The sequence below is a fragment of the Phoxinus phoxinus genome, assembly GCF_949152265.1.
Source record: "Phoxinus phoxinus genome assembly, chromosome: 21".
Lineage (NCBI taxonomy): Eukaryota > Metazoa > Chordata > Actinopteri > Cypriniformes > Leuciscidae > Phoxinus > Phoxinus phoxinus.
In genome coordinates this window covers 12,289,441-12,301,517 of record NC_136896.1, presented here as the reverse complement: position 1 = coordinate 12,301,517, position 12,077 = coordinate 12,289,441, and the positions used below count along the sequence as shown (strand labels likewise).

The 12,077-nt window shown below is 38.4% G+C and overlaps 1 long non-coding RNA gene across 1 annotated transcript in view; it reads right to left on the bottom strand.

Annotated features, from left to right (window-relative positions):
• Positions 1–5,030: 5,030 nt before the first annotated feature.
• Positions 5,031–12,077, bottom strand: part of LOC306989266 — a 41,433-nt gene continuing 34,386 nt past the window's right edge. The window contains exon 3 of the long non-coding RNA XR_013795610.1: positions 5,031–5,795. This is a non-coding gene — a long non-coding RNA (uncharacterized lncRNA). The remainder of the gene's footprint in view (positions 5,796–12,077) is intronic.

Here is a 12,077-nt window from a genome sequence, read left to right as displayed (position 1 = left end):
CACATGAACGTTCAGCAATCATTCTAATATGCCGATTTTCTACTAAAAAACATCAATGTTGAAAACAGCAGAGCTGTTTAATATTTTTGAATAAACCCAGATACATTTTTTCTAATGAATCTTTGAAAAATGGTAAAGTTCAAAGAGAACAGCATTTATTTGAAATAGAAATTACCTAAATGAACTAAATTTAACTAACAATGAAAGTTTTACTGTCAAATTTGATTCATTTAATGCATCCTTGCTGAATAAACATTTTGATTTCTTAGGAAAAAATCTTACTGACCCACAATGTTTTAACAGTGGTGTATATAACAGTTACAACCTAATTTATAATATTATATAAAATAAAATAATGAAAATCCTTTTACTCCAACTCTGTGTATATATGCTCATTAAATTGTGTCTCCTGTGCACAGCGGTATTTATACAACAGAATTTCTGCTAATGTGGAGCGTTCCAAATCAGTTACTACTGAGGTTCCATTTCAGTTAAAATGCTGCCTTAGAAGTTCACTGGGTGTTTGGACCTTATGTACAGTCTGCTAACAGTCTTGATGAGAATAAAAATATCTCAGAATCAGTATACCTGAAGGTTTTTGACCAAATATAGCAGATAAGGAATGGAAATAATTAATCAAAATATGGCCAAGTTAAAAACTTATTCTCCCCTCCAAAGCCTTCTAAACTAGCAGGTCTGCTAATACTCTAAAGAGACAACCGGCACAGGAACATTCCTGCTGACCCAAACTGAAGTTCACACAAATCATCTTTCTGAACCTGGCCAAGCTCATGGGGGTAGATCGCCCGAGAGACGGACAGCCTCATTTGGTTCCCTCGTCCTGGGATCCATCAGGATACGTGACAGGCCGATTGTGGACCCGCGTTCTGACAGCACCAATAAGTCGACATGAAGGGAAAGCCCTTGACTGCCCCCGCCCCCACTTGCCTTGCCTCATTACCCTCCACAGGTGCCTCCCGCGTCAGGACGGATCTGATCTCCCTCACACACTTGGACTCAACCTGCGGTCCATTACTGTAACACTCCCCAGAGCCGGGCTGCTCCGGTCTTACATACCGTGGAAGTGTCACACAATTCAAGAATGATTAAATGAAATAGGTGTTCAAAGTATATCAGGTGTCACAACAAATGAAAGGAAAGTCAAAAAGAACAGACCAGACAGAGGCAACGTTATGTTGAACTGAGCACCATATTTAGGCATCTGCCAAGTTACACAAAAGTTCTCATTTGTTATTAGGGAGACTGAGAGATGTGTCATCTTTCATCAGATACAATGGGCGTGCTTTTAGATAAAGACGGTTTCATGTCTTCATTTTTATCATGCATTTTTTTTAAAATCAGAGATATAGTATTACTCACTCCAAACAGATGTACCGTGCGCATATTTTTTTATCATACACTGGCTAGAGACGAGGCCTGGAAGCCCCAATCCTCCAGACTGTGGAATGAATTTTGTATGAACTTCATATGACAGAGGAAAAACAGCCTCCAGTCTAAACACTCAGAACACCTCTATGTGCCGCTGTGGAGATCAGCCTTTCAAAAGCAATGTTTTCACAGTGAGATACATCCGGTGCTATCAAACATCGCTAAAACAGATGAATAAAGACTATTTCTCCAGCTTTATTGTTATTGTTGTAGATAAATGAATACCAATTGTATGTAATTCATACACATCGATATCATCTGTTGATTCTCAAAAATGTTTGAATATATTTTCATTTAAATATCTGGTATGTCTATTTTGCATGCTGATAGCGTATAGTCTCGTGTGATACACGGCCAAAACACAGCCGTCAGGGATGAGTAACTGGATATTGCATGCAGAGATGTATTTGATAACCAGGCAGGTTTGTTTCTATAGCGTTTCTCCCAGTATATAATTCACTGATGGGTTACATGAAATTCAACTTTTTTATATTAGAGTTTACAACATTACACTTTTTTAATTCATAAACCAAGGTTGAATTCAGTATTAATCTTGTGTATGAAAATGTTCCTTAATGTTGTTTTAATTTTTTTATTTCATCAATGATAAAGAGGAGACAAAATGTGCACCATGCTTATGATCACTGTTAAATAATTAAAGTGAGTTCCTCTGAAACCCTCCACCTTCCCCAGCTCCACCTGTATAGATCTGCCACGGGTAATTTTTTATGCTATTTGTGCAGCAGCAGTATGTCTTACATGCTCATAGCAACGTATCGGTGTATGTTGGCAGAAACCAGTTCCATACTTTCTCTTTAGCAGCAGCAGCAATAACCTACAACAGCAATAATCAACAGCAGCAGCAATAACAGCAGCAGAGAAGCAGATTTATTCTGCCAAGACCATATACGTTAACACTGTCATATCCATTAACATGCTAAACATCTTCAGAGTTGTCATAATATAAATATAATTTATTCACTTTTTTGTCAACTGAATATTATTTTTGTTGGCTAAAATTAAATACCATTTCAGTCAGATTACAATCAACTAAAATTAATGAATAAGATATGACATGATATTGACTAAATTTAAATGATATTTTTGCTAAAAAATGGCAAAAACTATGACCAAGACAAAAAATCTGTGAAAATGAACACCGTTTTAATTTGAATGGTTATGAGTTGGGCAAAAGGCTATAGTAAAACTAAACGAGAAACACAGAATGCGCAGACTATAAATACAACACAAGACGAAAAGTCTCATGATAATCCTCCTTGAAATTGCTATCAGTAGGTCACTAAAATATTCTATGTGCTCTTTGTTAACAGTGCTGGGAAGTAATTGTTAAGTGCTGTGATATCCATTAAGATTGAAGGCACTTGTAGAGAATTACGGCCCTGTGTCTCTAAGGTGCTGATTGAGCAGACAGATGGTACATAAATTACGATGAAAAGACATCAGCAGGTTGACCCACCCCATCGAATGCTTAATCTGCCGCCAAGAGAGATTTTATTTTCCTTGAAAGACTAGGAAGAAAGGGACAGATTGGAGAGAGAAAGAAAAACAGAAAAAAAATCAAGAGAGTCATTCCATTAAACCTGCGGTTGGCAATCGTGCATCTGGAAAGCTTCGGCATCTGTTGCTAGACTTTCCAAAAGAGTGTTCTGATTTTCCAGAATGCTCACATGAAACACGATAAATCATTTAACCTCTGTAGGTGGTTAAGAGGGATCATGCACTCCTATGTCCGGTTCACTTGTCGTCTTTGAAAAGCGGCATAAAAATTTACATACTCTGTCTTCTTAACTGCGCTGCGGCCAGAAAGAGCATCTCAACCCTCGCGACAACGGCAAACCAGTGAATTTAGAGACTGACTGTGACGATAAAACATTCTCCTCGTCAATGACGAATGCAGAGATTGTTCAGCCTGAATGAACTCCCAGAACCTGTCCGCGCACTCGTTCTGCAAAGAGCCCCTGGGGGAGTCATGGGGGGGCTTGTGTGTGTAACCCTTTTACCCTACTTGTCCTGGATACACATCTGCACCTGCGCTTTACGAAGGGTCCCCATTAGCCTCGCACGGTCACTCTCTGTCCTGTCTCTGCAGTCTCAGAACTTTTTAAGTGTCTCAGTGTCTGTGTCTAGTTGCGGGTCTTTCTCCAGGGACCCGATTAGAACAGGCCACTCTCTCAGCTGTGTTCTCTGCATGTCAGAACGGGCCTGCTTTATTGTTTCATTATGAGGGGGGGTGACATTCAGGGAGTGTGTTTTACTGCCACTGGCTGTTTGTTAAGTCCAGGGATCACGACTCGTCCAACACTCACTAAATCATAAAAAAGCTTTTTTAAAAGCTGATTGCTTTCAGAAACACAACTGCAAGCCAGACTGATACACAGTTGAAACCGTGAAAACAGATTTTGCAGTTAATTACAAATGGGTTTTTAGGAAACAGAGCGTTTAGCGTTACTTTAAAACATGTTGGAATAATTAAAGAATATAAAATTGCATAAAAAGCCAATTAAAATGTCTTGTTTTGAAGTACATCTGATCATTGTTCTTTCTGAGGTGTTCATAGAGGATATGCGCATGTTAAGGTGCACAACTTTTGTTAATGTCATGAGGTCTCTGTGTTCTCACCGGCCATTAAGTTTAAGCTCTGTTAAGCTGATTCCAATGCATTTTCAGCTCTTGAAGGACATCGAACACTCCTGAGCCTTGACCACGGCTGTCTCCCGATACCGGCCTACGTAAGTCTCCGGCATGCCAATGAGTGACTACATAAAAGCATATAAATTTATTTTTTATTGGGGGATTTGGTAGGCGGTAACACTATACTTTGAGCTGTTTGCTTAGGATGAGAATGGAGGTAAGGAAAGGGAGAAGATGGGTAATGGAAGATTAAACTTTCGAGTCCCCCACCAGGACGTGGTCTTGGCTCTGTTGGAGAGGATGTGTGTAGGCTGCCAGATGTAATGCTCAAATCAGTCATAGTGAACTAGTTGTGCTTTAACTTGACATTTTTTACATTTGGAAGACGCTTTTATTCAAAGTGACTTTCATTCAATTGTTATACATTTACCAGGATGTGTGCTCCCTCAGGATTTAACACACGATCGTGCTGCAAGTGCCACATTCAATTAGTTACAAGAACATTTTCTGTGCTGATATTATTCAGAGATTCATAGTAATATATATATATATAATATTAAACTAAAAAAGAAAGTATTAGAGTATTTAGAAGTTCAAATAAGCATGATATAAAGGAGACAAGGGCTTGTTCTCACACTTTTTACTTTAGTAAATCCACTCTTTTTTTTAACTTACTTTAACTCTAAGTTTATCTTTGAAAGTCAATGTCTGTATACAGTAGCTATATACCAAATACACCAAAAAAAGTTATTGAACATATTCACTATTGTTTCCCTGAAAAAGATACAAGTAACTGAACGCAAATTGACCTGAGCATTTGTGTGTATTTTTACGTAAAGTGTTGTACCTTTACTTAAATTTTCATACACACTGACACGTACAATACTGATGTATTGACAGCATTAAAATATAAATAATTTACGTATGAACAACTGTATGTTTCTTCTTTATTCCAATTGTCGTGTTTTCTGTCACCATCATTTGTCCCCCCAAATGCTGAAACGTGTTTGTATACAACGTGTGCCGTTTCCGTCACTGTCCAAAGCATGTGATTTAACACTGTAGAAGTTTGGGGTTAAGACAGCAAAAGCGGTGCCAACCCTGCTCAGGAGAGAGGTTTCATAACCCTGGGTAAAACAGTCCAAACCCCACTTCTAAATTGCAAGTGTGAAACGTTTCTTCACCCAGGGTTAAAAGCGGGGATTAGAATGATGATAATCCAGGGTTAAGTGCAGTGTGAAAAGCCCTTATGTGAGGTAAGATGTCACACTGGAATGTACCATTAAACAGCCTATTATATTTTTATTTTACTCAATTTAAATAGTAAACCGATTCATGAAACAGCAAAAATATAAAAGATAAGATACAAAAACTTGTTAAAACTTTAAACCTTAGTTTTGTCTACCTAATATTGAAAATAAATTGCATAATTAAACAAACAATGTAAATACAGTACATGTGACTACTTGGTGTTTGAAACCAACATACAAAACTACTCCAAGACAAAACACACTTTTGGCTTAAAACCTTAAAGTACAGTATATAGTACAGTAGAGCTTTTGTGGCAGCCTTCCCATGTGACGACTAGGCCCAGTCTCCCTTATACTTACCTATATGAGACATACTAATTGAATTGCATGAATTTATCCTGTTTTTAGTGTCAGGTTCATCCAAGGTCTTGTTAACGGATGAGTCTATTGGGACAGAATAACAAGAGTTTGATTAAGCTACAGTTGATGTGACTGTTGTAATGTTTATGAAACACTGTATGAGCAGCTTACTGACAGCACAGCATCTGAGTCCAGGTGTTCTTAAAAGACTGCAGACTATTCTCGCTCTCATCCCTCTCTTCTCCTGCCTCTTTTGTGTTCCACTCCCTAATAAAAGTGTCTGCATTTCCCCAACAGCAGATGTGTGGCGCTGAATTATGCATTGCAGCTATAGGATACATTCCCGTCATGCCGCTGTTCTATAAAAATAAATCCCATAAGAGCATCATACTGACAGCGGCTGTACTCACTTGGGCCCCTTTTAAGTCCTGTCACTCAACCTCGAATTTCCAAAGTACCTCCTCTCAGAGATAAAACTTTATCCAATGCTAGCGGTAGTTACCTCTGCGTGTTCAATAAGTTCAATATGAGTGAGGACTCAACATAAAAATCTGAACATTAAAAAAAGTGCAAACAATAGTTCAGTAAGGAAAATGTGGTGTCATGTTGGGAGATGTTTTAGCTACAGTATATCACAAGAACTACAATTTCAATTTTGTGTCAAGTAATTATTAATTGTATTTTAGTGTGACCATGTAGTGCCAACTTTGGTGAAAAAAATATAAGATGGCATCCAATCTTTATTTGTGTCTGGGTTTTAAACAAATATAAATTTTGAGGTACAATGGTCAAGCTTTTACGATACTCTCAGGCATTGTTCATTATAATATTTTTTTTTTGAGCAGCAACAACCCATGTACCAGACTAATGCAGCATTAAAGGCAGGCTATGCAGTTCCCGTTTTTGTCAAACAGTGGAGTACTTGTATTTAACGTTACAGTCGTAAATACCACTCACGCAGAGCCGTCTCTGCACTCTTCCGACCGCGTTTTTTTCGTTTTCTTCGTCAACTCTGCCATGATTCACGTCTGAAATGCGTGCTAGTGTCTTCCATAGAGGCTGCTTCATTATGTTGTTGATGTATGTGACTTCGAAAAAAGCAAGTCGTGATTCTCACGAGATTTGGCGGGGCGCCACCTCTAAAACCTGCACTGCTGGTTTTACCAGCGGCGTCCCCCCCTGCTTTGCTATCGGGATGATTCGCCCAACTACGAGTTTGTTTACCATCAAAATTACTTCGAAGCTGTTATATTAAAGGGGTGGTTGAGTATGATTTCACTTTTATAACTTTAGTTAGTGTGAAATGTTGCTGTTTGAGCATAAACAACATCTGCAAAGTTACAACGCTCAAAGTTCAAAGCAAAGGAAGATATTTGCTTTTAAAGAAAATGACTACAACAAACGGCTGGTAGGGACTACACAACATTCCTCCTGGGTTAGTGACATCACCAACCCTAAAATGTACATAAACCCCGCCCCCGGGAACACGCAGTCCATGTTGAGAAGAGGAAAAGTTGTTGTATAATAATACATTTGTGAGTCAGCTCAAAATTTAGCATCCATCTTTTCACATATAATAGAAAGTCACTCTGTGTGCATCTCACAACAATTCCTATAGGAGCAATTTATAGATTACCATTACAGAATATGCTAATTGAAGATAGTTAACTCCACATCAGGAACATAAATGCATTAGCTAACCATTCAGAGACGTCCTGTTGCATTCTACATGTTGTCACTTCTTCTTGAGTCTCTCCATCTTTGTCTGACTCCGTTTTAACATTAAAGGCAGAACAGTTTCTGCCGTTTTAGTGTGTCTGCGTGAAGTAGTCGCAGCTGCTAACACACACAAGCTCTTGAAACCCAGCCCTCTGCAGCAGTTTATTTGCATTTCAAGGGCCAGACACAAAACGGTGCGTTTTTGCAAACCATCAAAAAGTGACAACTTTAACATGCCTTATAAAATATCTGTGGGGTATTTTGTGCTAAAACTTCACACACAGACTCTGGGGACATCAGAGATTTATTTTACATCTTGTGAAAAGGGCATTTTACAACCCCTTTAAGGTACACATCTTGCATAGTGTGACTTTAACTGTGCCATTCTTTACAAATAAATTCTATAATTATTTATTCTTGAAAAACAACAGCAAAACAGGATCTAATGCAGAACAATCCATTTTCTCAAGATCACTTTTGTTGAGCGCTTATTAAAGTAAAATAAGTCATCAGAAAACAAGAGAGAAAAATAATAATGCATGGGCGTCTGCAGGATTTAAAATAGTCATGTTTTCCTTTGATGCTGCTATAAAATCTTCATACTGTTCTAGTATGACTCTCACAACATACTCCCCACAACTCGTACTCCCACACAAGCTTTCTCATAGCTTCAGATCATTATGAACATCACTGTGCATTCAGCTGGATTCCAGTGGAATATATCGATTTTTTAAAACAAAATAAAAAATGGTATATGGAAAACTGTCAACCACACAAACTCTGCATGGCCTAGTAAATCTAAATCTATATGTCAGGTTGAAATATAAGCATATTTATCAAATGTCATCATTGCAAATCATTGGGTTGTTCTTCAAAATGCCCCTATGGTCAAGTAATTATTCATTGTATTTTAGTGTGACCATGTAGTGCCAACTTTGGCGAAAAAAAATACAAGATGGCAGCCAATCTTTTTTTGTTTCTGGGTTTTTAAAATTCCAAGCAGGAACTTTTTTGTTGTTGTAATAATCATATGTTACCAAGACCTTTGGAGCTTCTTGCATCATCTCACAATAGTAATTCTGTCTCAAATCAATTATAATACTTTTATAATCTGATTAAAATTAAATATTAAAACCAGTGTATGGAAATAATTTCATGTAATATAGCACATCTCACAGAAAGAGAGAGGGGGGTCCCAACTACTTTCTGTTTGTGACGGTTGAATGTTTCTGTGACAGAAACAGTATGAACTTTCCTTTTTGTCTTCTACACATTTCTAAGCCAGGATTCATTACAGTAAAGTGGTCTGGCTCCAGATACAAGGTGGCATGTGAAAGAAGATTGAATTTGGAACCGCTAATAAAGAAGATACATAATACTGGTTGCCAAACCCACCTATAAGACAACATAATTGAGCTCATGGAAAAGTACAGATAGCTAAAAAGTTGTGTTTTCATATCTGAGAAGGAAATATATTATACAATAAAGGCCCGTTCACACTACAAATTAACTATACTGATGTTATCGTCCACTCCACACCAATACACTGATATACTACTGGCAAACCATTAAAGGAGATGCATCAATGCACAATGCTTCTTTTTCCTATGGGATTTCCACTAATGCATTTGCACCTAAAATGGAATTTTCTTATAATAATAATATTTGGACCACCCTACTGATGTCATAAAATTAGATTAACCTAAATTAAAAATGTTTGTTTTGTCTTCATCATCTTTGAAACAACAGGACATGCCTTAAGCAAAGAAAAACTGTTGCTAACTTTGGCTGGGCTAAATTATAAACTATAGTCGAAACTCCTCCAAAGAATATCTGCAATGACATGCACACGAAGACATGCAGTTTGTTTTCTTCTACACAAATAAGCCCTTTCAAAAGACGCTGAGGAAAAGCAGGACAGTATATTACAAAAGGGCATATTATGGTAATTCAAATGGCAGTGGCCCATGTTCCCATAACCATAAGTCTAAAATGGTCGGCACAACTGTGATTTGGAGACAGATATGTGATTTATTATAAACCGCTGCTTCCATTTATGGCCAAGGCCTGTGCACAAGCAAAAAGGTGTGAAATAAGGCTTTTACATGCATATAAAACCATAGCGGCTTATTGTTACATAGCGAGCAAGATGATGGACCCACACTCGTCTTAGTGGCAGATCTCCACATCCCTCAACAAAGCCCTGAAACCTCAGCCCATAATGTCTGCTCTTGTTCACACAAAGAGGCAGCGTGCGACGGAGCCCACGAGGATAGTTGGCTGAACATGATCTGTCGGGCTTGTTTGATTCACCAGGCGGTGAATCATTTATTAAAATCAATAGCAGGTGAGGGCAAAACGAAACCAGACAAAAAGCTAAATGATATAAGACATCTCAATGTAAATGTGAAAACACGAGTGAATGATAATCTGGTATCTGGGCCCACCCATAAAACTATGATCAGCTGGAAACAAGTGATGTCATGGCATAGAGCAGGATGCACGTGTGTCATGTTTTCTTTTGAGTGGCACACCCTAATCGTGACTGACACATCCAGTGCGTTGGCATGCCTCAGATCTTTGTTCCAGCTGAGCTCTGATTAGATCTGTGGAGCACTCCGTCTTAATTGTACTCCGTCTAACTACTTTCATGTGTTGTGTGAAAGGAGAGCAGGTATGGGCCTAATCTAATAAAGATTAAACAGAGTCAGGAAGTGGTTGGCGTGGATAGGATGAGCAGGGCCGCTCCGTATATGAGGGATGAATTCAGTTAGACCCATCCTGCTTGATCCAGCAAGACCTGTCAACATCATCGTTTTTTACTCTTGGAAACATATGTACAATCTGAGATGGGTAATATAAAACAATGGGATATTTGGACTTGGGAGATAGTAATACAATAGTGTTATGGAGGACCTCAGTGATTAATCTCCATATTGCTGTAATATTTTCAAGAAAACAAAATCACATGTTTAGTGTGAATATGAGATGCTAAGAGGGATAACATTTAGCTACGCTTACTTGCACGAGATTTCCTTCCCTTTGATTATAAATGGTCGCTTTGAAGAGCCCAAACCATTTAAAGTGGATCACAGAGACTTATGAACCAAGCATTGAGTCATTTCTCCTTGTAGTGATTGTGGGTTTACTGAGATCCTGCGGCCCCCTACAGGCCTGGGAATCTGGAATCAGGCAGAGGAATCTGGTATGGTCAATGTGTGTGGAGTGGCACGTGAATGCAGCATGGGCCAGCCGACTTGACCCAGGGTGAAGGGTGAGTGCCAAATATGTACCAGTGGCCGGCTGCACCAGCTGTGCGAAATAAATTAATCTATCGATAGCATGCATGAATGTTAAGATTAGTCAACTTATGTGACTAATAAATAGGTAAATATTGCACCATTAAACTGAGAACTTAACTTAACCCTATACATGAAAACAAATAATTATGAAAGTCTCTGACCAGGAATGACAACTGGAATAAAATGGCATGCAGATTAGATCTTTTACTTGACAATCATTCAAACATGTGATGACATTGTTGACATTTACACATGTTTACATAGGGAATATTATATAAATACATTACTTTAAGCAGTTCTCAAGCACGGAGTCACTTGTTCATATCAGGGTTTCTTTTACTTTTGACTTGCTAATCGTATAACACAGTTCCTAATTATTTATTATATACATTCTGCAATATGTCTTGTTTACAGAATTATATATCTTGTTTTAAGGATTTTAAAAATGCACTTTTTTTGCAGTGCACAGCTTTACAACAATACGTCTGTTTACAAATTTGAAAGTTTATTGGATTAATCAAGGTAAATATCATATTATGCAACTACATTACTTAAAAAGAGATCTTATGACCTACTTGTTTAGCACTGCCTAAAGAACAGTGCAACCGAATACTACTAGCAGTAACTAAGCACCTAGAGTGAATATTACAGTCCAATTTAATTAATACCGTATGAAAGCCTGGTGCAACTACACCCTGGACTCTACAATCTCACTATCTTTGAATAGTTAAAAAAAAAAAAGAGGACAAGGAGGGTGGTAGGCATGGCAGAGTCATAAAACGCCTTATCACAGCCTGATCTCTGACCTTTTGTGGGAATCACAGGACCCGGGAAACATGGAGGTCAAGGGCAAATCAATAAACCTTGTCTATCTGTCAGCTCCCCACATCCCTTTTCTTTTTCTCACACTCACACGGTTTTCCTAAATATGGGCATGTTGAGACTATCTCTATTCAGAAATATTCAAGTCTGTAAATCAGGGGAGCGAGGAAAGTATTCCTGGCAAGCAGTTTTATCTGATGAAGGAAAGTGCAACTGAAATTCCTCAATGATTTGTTTTCCAAGTGTACAGGCAGTTTACAGTCTGCCAACACCAGAGCACTGCCACTGGAAGGCCCATAAGTCAGCAGTTTGAAAAGATCTCCTATGCCATGTCCCCCTTTGTCTCTGCATTTATCTCCCCCTTCCTAAGCAGCTCATTGTTCTAGTTTAGCCTGAGATGTGTTAAATTAATGACATACGTAAAGGGCCAAGAGCTCTTTAATGTCTATCAATACCATTGCAGAGCCAGTACTGCCCATCAATCTCCCAGCATTTCTTCCCAGAGGGCCATCGCTCATGTGGT